Consider the following 7,818-nt stretch of genomic DNA (forward strand, 5'->3'; position numbering starts at 1 on the left):
TTATATTTTTTTAATTAGTATGCATGGAAAGCTATAATAGCATGTAAACCTAAGATCTTACACTTGTATGGGAATGAGGGACATGTGACCCACAATGGGGGATGAAACCATACAATACAAAAGGTAAAGTAATGGAAACATACAAGTTACAATTCAAGCATCATGCCTAAAACAATCAAGTGACATGGTGTCCTCAAACAATACATGGCAAATGATGATTAAAGATCATAATAGAAAAACATCTTGGATTGAACTTGAAATCTCAATGGTTCATGTAATCACACAAACAAATGGAGTTAGTATGGATTAAAACAAATGAGAATAATGCATCAAATGGAAGCATGCTTAATGACAATTATTAATTCACATGGAAATGCACCAATATGGACAATTGATCATGAATGAACCAAATGATCAAGGTGAATGAAAGTGACCAATTCAATACATACATATATCAAATTGAAATAACATTTTCAATTTATAAGATATTCAAAAAAATCAATGAACAAAAAGATGAAATTAACCCTAAGTTAAAATCAACCTATCATGAATTATGGATCAAATGTACATCTATCCTAATCTACACATGTCCATGGTAATTAGCTTGATAATGTAAAAATGTATCACAAATCACCAATGGGATTAATCATGCAAGAATGATAAAATGCTCAATTAAATGTGAATTAAAAAAATCAACAAAAATCTAAGTGAATTTAACAAGTAATGCCCAAATTACATCACATTATTTTCATGATAAAATGTCACAATTATAGTAAATCAATTAGTATTAAATTAAACAATAAAAACCATATAAAAAATCAAGAATAAACCAAAGCAAAAAAGGGGGTCAGACTGCCAAATGGGGTGCCAACACAATGGTTGCGCATGGGCCAAATAGCAAGGCCCAAATTAATTGCACATGGAAATCAGGGGGTGCACAATCAACAACAAAGCAGTGTTAAACAATTTTTGCCAAAGCCCAATACACCAAGGGCCCAACCGAATCAACTCACATTGCAATAACAAAAATGGATAAGGCCAAATCTGACCAGGCAATGCGTGGACATGTGTCAGCTTGCGTCAGCAAACATGTGCATTAAATGTAACCAAATGCATTAACGGCTATTAAATGCACGTGCAGACAAATTTCAATGAACATTAAAAATGCACGTGCAGACAAATTTCAATGAACATTAAAAATGCACGTGCCAAAAATGGAATAAAGAAAACTCAGAATAAGAACACTCACATCTCTCTCTCAGCTCATGTTCAGTTATTACCTCCGCCGTGCCGGAGCGGTCCTCGACTGCGGAGGTTCTCAAGAACCTAATTAAAAGCAAACATACCACTCGAAATCACGCCCTGGTCACGAATCTGTAAGTGAAATATTCTACTGCTACAAGAATTAAGCGAATTGAAGTGAAGTCTCCAAGAGCCCTAACACCGGAATCCTAAATTAAATGGAAACGGAGGGGAATCAAGCCACCACACGCTGGGGATTTTATTCCCCTCGTGAAACTCTACACTTTGGTAACCTAGAAACTCAAAAAAGAAGAAAAATATTTGGAGGCTCACCGGATCTTTTGCCGGCGTCAGGTAATGATTCTTGACCTTTCACCCTTATTTTCCTCTCTGTGCGTGTGCCTTCTTCCTCTTCTTTCTGGTCGCGTTCTAAAACTCTCTGATTGGTGAGGTTGAAGGAGAGTTGAAGCAGATGATGAATTCTTAAAATTGAAGGTGATGAAATGTGAATTCTGAGATTTCAGTTGTGAAGGATCGAGATTTTCAGTTTCAGAGAAAAATTGAGAGGATCCAGATGAATGCGAGGTTCTGCGATTATATAGGTGATAATCCAGCTGAGTTGTTATGCTGTGAAGTTTGTTGTAATTTTCTGTTATGATTCAGTTATCACTTTCTGTTATGAGCTGCTAGTTAGTTACTCTGAGTTTTTGAGTTTGTTACAAGTTTTCTTTTATAAGCTGTTAAGAGATTGGAAGGCTAGTTATAGGATGTTAGTGAAAAAACGGTTAGGGTGTTATGGTTAGTTGGGAAGTTAGACTGAGTTTGGTGAAAGTCAGTTGGGTGAGGAGTGTAGTTAGTTTTTGTGCTGAGTTAGTTACAAGTTCTGAGTTGCTTGTTGTAGGTGTGGACTGAATGTGTATTGGTTCTGAATTTGCAAGTATGCTTGAAGTTCCTTTCCTTGATGCCTTGAAGTGCATTGCATATGGACTGGCTTGGATTCAATGGAGTGCTTTGGACTGTTTGGCCAATGACTTGGTGATTGGTTTTATACTTGGACATGTTGTTAATCAGAGATACTTGGAATGTGCTTGAGCTATTGGATTTGAGCTCTGTAGTTGGTTTATATAGGGTTATGTATGAATAAATGTTTTGTATTTTGGAATTGTATAGAAATGGCTTTTTAATTTGAAATTGGATGTAATGGATTGTAGATGAATGTATGGTCAACTGGACTTGTAATGCATGGCCATGTCTTAGAATGAACTTGTATGAAAGTGTTGAATTGAAATGTAATGAAATTGGAATGTATTTGTATGAAGATGGAATTAAAATGTAATGAAGTGGTTGTAACATGACTTGGTTTGAATGAAATGGTGAAATGAATTTGTATGTGAATATTAATGGTTGAATGTGGAATTGTGTAATATGAATGGTGTATTATGGCCATGTGGAAATGAATTTGATTTAGATGAAAAAAGGACCATTGGAAGTGAGTGTGGTTAAATTTGTATGAAAATGTGACTTAGGTTATGGAACTTGGTTAGAAAAGTGGTATTTGGATTAATGGAATGAAAACAAGTTAAAAGTGGCAAAAAAAATAAATAAAAATGTAGGTCCAAAAGTTGGTCTGTCCAGGTTTTGGACCTGGTCATGGACCAAGTTCCTTGGTCTAAAAGTTGGTCAGATCAAGAAATGGACCAAGAAATGACCAAACCCTATAATCATGCAAAAATCAATGACACAAAGATTTGATGACGAAACTTGATAAAATGCATATAAACCAGTCTTATGGGATCAAGAATGATGAGTTGATTTTGGTTAACTAGTTGATCAAAAAGACAATAGTTGACCAAGAGTCAATTGTAACAAAATTGGCCAATCAATGTAATCTTTGCAATGAATATGGACACTTGTGATGGAAAGGACAAACCATGAATGAAATGAGGTATTTGAATGGATCAAACTAGACATGAATGAAATTGAATTGAAAACTTGATTGATTATCCAATGAACCACACCTAAGACACCAAGATCTTGACCATGATTTAATGAAACTTAAATGATAGGATTTTGACACAAGTTTGAATGTACCAAAGCTCAATAAGAAAATAACCAAGACATTGAAAGTGTAGCAACTTGCATGACCTAAGACAAATGAGTGAACCACCAAGAATGGTAATGATCAGATGAAATGATTAGATGGAATGCTGTGATTTGAAATAGATTCAATCCATCCAATAAAATCTCCAGATGAACCAATGACAAAAAGCTTTGAATAAAGCTTGAACAAGCCAATGCACCATGCACAAATGGATAGTGATCTCTCAGGTGAAAATAGGGTTAGAAGTATCCACAAGAAAGGGCAACCAAATTAGGGTTTTGCTTCACCAAGAAGCCACAAATGAACCACCAACTCCAAACACCCATACAAGGACCAAAGATGCCACCAATTAGGATTTTGATTGAATGAGCATCCTCAAGTTGCTAGGAAACCCTACCTTCCACCAGCTACAAGCAACAATGCTTTGAATTCAAGATACTTGTCCTCTTGTTTTGAACCAATGCTTATGCAAATGAAATGATTGATCATGAAGATATGCACATGATTAGGATTATTGACCTAAGTGATCATTGTGAAGGGTAAGGTAAATTTTGGGGTATGACACTTATCACCTTAAGATTTTGGGTAAATATGTGGTGTTTCTTTCACTTATTTGGGTGAGTCTTTGACCTTTAGATGAATATTTTACCTAATGCGGATGCTTCCCCATCATGATGACCCATCATCCTACACAATAGAGATTGTATAATATTGGAAGATAATTCAATATATTTATTCCATTCACTTAGAGGATTATTTATAGGCAAGTTAGTAACAAACTCCGCCAATCATTATATAAAAATAGGAAAAATAGTAACTAATTTTACTAAGATAGTAAAATCATTGCATAGAAATAGGGAAAATAACAACTAGATAAAATTAAAATAACTAATTTACTAAGATAATGAATTACTGTAACATATCATTTGACTCAATTAGAGATTGTTTTCTCACAAACAACCACTCCATTGTGACCACCGCCGCTAGATCGTCCAATTTCCAAAGTTTCATTATTGTCGCCCATCCCACACACCCTGACATGCTTCCTTTATCTTGACGTGTGAGCGTCGCTTCCAGTGTCGCCCCCTGAGCGTGTGCACCACATGTTTTCATACACATCTCAATTTTCGACGATCCGACCGTAAATTTACTCGTCTGAATCTCATTGTTTCGCCTCTGTGGTCAAAATATAATTCTATCATACTTCATTTTAAAGGTATTTTCTTGGTTAGGACATCGTTATTTGTTGACTGTATACTTCGCTCTCGTTCATCCAATGGAAAAGTTGTTGTCGATCATGATACATCTCCACCTCCACCTCCTCCAAAATCTCCAGCCACTCCATTCAATGCTAAGAAATTTATCATTCAAAAATATTATTGGTTCAATGGTAAAAAAATATTTCTTATGGTCTTAGTTGACTCATAAAACGGTGAAAGATTGATATGCTTGATCATCTTGAAGAGAATCCTTCTTTAATAACTGCTTCTAATTTTTCTTTTTGGGAGAAATATGGTTATGTTATTATTACTTGGGTTTGGAACTCCATCTCTCAAAAAATTATCTGAGATTGCATGTTCCTCTCTACTGCATGAACAATTTAATTTTGTGTCACAATAACCCCATTTTCAGACACACAGAAACCAAAATAAACGCAATAAACACACTTAATAAAAACAAATCGTACTGCACTAAACAATTAACACATGGAAGATAAAAATTTAAGGGATGTTATGAAACTCAACAAAATATAGGAACACAAAAAGGGAATCAAAACATACCTTAACCTTTATAGTTTCTAAAGCAAAAAAAATGAAGCAAGATGAACTCGAAATCGAACAACACAAAGTTGAACAAGATCCTCATACTCTACTCTGAGGGAATAATAATACTTCCAGAATTTTCTTAGCACTCTGAGGGAATAGTAATCCTTCCAAAATCTTCTTAGCACATGAGAATTCTCCTTATGACGATATCAAATATCTTAACTACAAGTGCATCAAACGAATCTCTGTAATTCCCTCATAACAAATAACGAGTTTGTTATTCTCTCTCTATTATATATAGAGTTTTGAATGAGAATATGGACTAATAACGATCTAAAAGGGGGGGGGGGGTGAATAGACCTCCAAAAATAAAAATTTTGTTTGAAAAATATTTTTATCAGAGTTTCAAAAATAATATGTTTTGCGTGGCGGAAGCAAAGTTTGCGTAACAAGATATTATGCTTATCGATTGAAAGTTATGTAAGTATCCTTAAACATTTCACAACAATCAACTTGAACTATTGAATTTTACCAAAAATTACAAACTAATTGTAATACACAATCACTCAATTTTACAAGATGTGTTATTGAATAACTTTTAATACAAGTAAGATTCTACTATCAATGTTTTCAGACTTAATCCACACTAATACAAGTTTGAATTACCAATTATAACAAAACCCGCAACTTATACAACAAATTGCTACTAACGAATAAACTTATCAATATGCAATTCTAGAAAGAAATAACAACAACCTAATCATGCGATCAACTATGAAATTATATATATATATATATATATATATATATATATATATATATATATATATATATATATATATATATATATATATATATAGAGAGAGAGAGAGAGAGAGAGAGAGAGAGAGAGAGAGAGAGAGAGAGAAATGTACACTAGGATTTATAGTGGTTTGACACGTTCTTCCTTTCTTTATTCTTATTCCACTCTTCAACGGTTGCCCATTAATAATTCATTGGTCTCTCATTATGATTTGCAACAATGTTATAAGAGTTCGCACAATCACTTGTCAACAAATAAAATGCTGAAAATAAAATTTCTTCTATTCTAGATCTTGACTTGTACATAGCTCAAAGAACTGAACTCTGTTTGAAATCTTTACTCGAGATCGCTTCTTCAATCTTCCAATCCCAACAACCTGCTCCTAAGTTTCTGTCTCCGGCAATTTCCACATAATTTTACTAGTATCTTGAGTGTTGGTCTGTCCGAAGATCACAAGTAATCCTACCCTACCTATAGACTTCCACACATTACTACCAAGGTCAACATGTGTTAGACTATGGCACGGATCTAGAAGGGGGGGGGGGGGGGGGGGGTTGAATAGATCCCAATTAAAATTTGAGTCGGCGCTACCAATTAAAAATTGGTTTTGAAAATTTGTTTTAAGTGCGGAAGCGGCCGAGGAAAATATAGTCTAAAACGAACTGTTATTGGAAAACCGGATATGCGTCTAGCCTATGGATTAGTGATAATGTAGAATAAAAATCACTACACTAGTCACACTATCAATGATTTATTTCATTTGCTAGGATTCCTAGTTCCAATGATTCAAATAGCAAACCAAACTAGATACACAACTAAGATAATTTTGGTTTAGGCAAATTATCAAACACTTGGTGTGCAAAAACACTCCAAGTGATATTTATGTTGAGTAAGTGATTTCAATTAGTCTAGTACAATATTTTATTGTACTTTGGATTCAAAAACAGAGTTTTAACTTCTTACTCAATTAATATCAAGGTTTGATAAAAGTGCTTATACAAAAATCACTTATTGTTAAGCTAAAAACAAATATGCTGAAAAATAGAGAAGACAAAGATTTGATGAGGCAGTTCCCCCGTCGTCCTCGCTTCGGGGTACGCCTGCCCTCAATTCTAAAACTAGAACTGAGATTGCTTTAATAGATATCACCTGTTGAGTATAACAATTTATACAAGGATTGCAAAGCAAATATACAACAGAATTCTCAAGACGTTGAATGTTGCTTCCGCTCCTTGTTCCTTGATTCAAGGTGAATCAAGTCCTTCGATTGTTGTTGATAGACCTCCGATTCCAGCCCCTTTGTTGAATAACCCTCAGTTCTTCAAACCCTCGGCCCGACTGATCTCAACTACAACAAATCGAACCCGAAATCTTCTCTTCAATATCACTGAATCCGCTACTAGATTGATGAAGACATCCTCTTCTCAATCACCTTCGCTCAGCTGAAAATTGATGAAGAAATTCGTCCAAAAACCCCCAAAAATCAAACCAGTCTTGGAGGACAAAACCCTAAAGGTTTTATTCAAGAAAAAACCTGTCACAAGCTTCAACCCGAACCGGATTCCCCAATCTCGACTTTGAACGTTATCACCTTTAACCAATCACAAAGCACTTCAAAAATGGTTGTGTGTAATTGATGTGTTGTGAGATGTTGAAGATGAAGATGAAGAATCTTGGACACCTATTTCACTTTTTCTTGTTCTTTGAACACTTGAATCAAAATATCAAAATGTTAGTTGATACAAGTAACTAAACTTCTATTTATAGTAACAAACCAACCAACCCACTTAACAACTTTTCAAACAGAGTGGGAAATACTTAAAAACTAAATTTGCGCACGAACGGTCGACCATAGCAGGTCTATGCGTCGACGCATAGCCTGCAGTTTTGGACAGTCTGAAAAACAC

At 34.7% G+C, this 7,818-nt stretch overlaps 1 long non-coding RNA gene across 1 annotated transcript; it reads left to right on the top strand.

Moving 5' to 3' along the window:
* Positions 1-933: 933 nt before the first annotated feature.
* LOC127073511 (uncharacterized) lies at positions 934-2,637 on the top strand. Its single transcript, XR_007785776.1, has 2 exons — positions 934-1,596; positions 1,701-2,637. It is a non-coding gene; the product is annotated as an uncharacterized LOC127073511 (long non-coding RNA).
* The last annotated feature ends 5,181 nt before the right edge of the window (positions 2,638-7,818 follow it).

The sequence above is a fragment of the Lathyrus oleraceus genome, chromosome 4 (assembly GCF_024323335.1).
Source record: "Lathyrus oleraceus cultivar Zhongwan6 chromosome 4, CAAS_Psat_ZW6_1.0, whole genome shotgun sequence".
NCBI lineage: Eukaryota > Viridiplantae > Streptophyta > Magnoliopsida > Fabales > Fabaceae > Lathyrus > Lathyrus oleraceus.